The sequence below is a fragment of the Trachymyrmex cornetzi genome, unplaced genomic scaffold (genome assembly GCF_001594075.2).
Source record: "Trachymyrmex cornetzi isolate Tcor2-1 unplaced genomic scaffold, Tcor1.1 scaffold1166, whole genome shotgun sequence".
Taxonomy (NCBI): Eukaryota; Metazoa; Arthropoda; class Insecta; order Hymenoptera; family Formicidae; genus Trachymyrmex; species Trachymyrmex cornetzi.
The window spans coordinates 5,808-6,077 of NW_017295726.1; the positions used below are offsets into that span (position 1 = coordinate 5,808).

The following is a 270-nucleotide window of genomic DNA, read 5'->3' on the forward strand; positions in this document are numbered from 1 at the left end:
CCTTCCTCTCTCGCCTATAATAATCAGGGTTGGACGTAACAATAGTTTCAAATACGAATTTTTTTCTGTACGCTTCTCTCCATATTTCTAGGTTACTTGTTTCTTTTCGCTGACGTCCCTATATGCTGACAGCACTGAAAATATCGTTCCAAAATGAAAGCTGCGTTTGCATAAAAAGCATGCTTATGAAATTGGAACACTATTGGTAGCATGCACTTATGACGACATGCTCGCAGCGCTGACAAACAATTTTGGAACACAGCCTTTGGT

The 270-nt window shown here is 40.0% G+C and overlaps 1 protein-coding gene across 1 annotated transcript in view; it reads left to right on the top strand.

Annotated features, from left to right (window-relative positions):
- LOC108765081 (putative nuclease HARBI1) overlaps positions 1 to 270 on the top strand; it is a 4,713-nt gene that overhangs the window by 3,715 nt on the left and 728 nt on the right. The gene's annotated exons all lie outside the window — the stretch shown is intronic.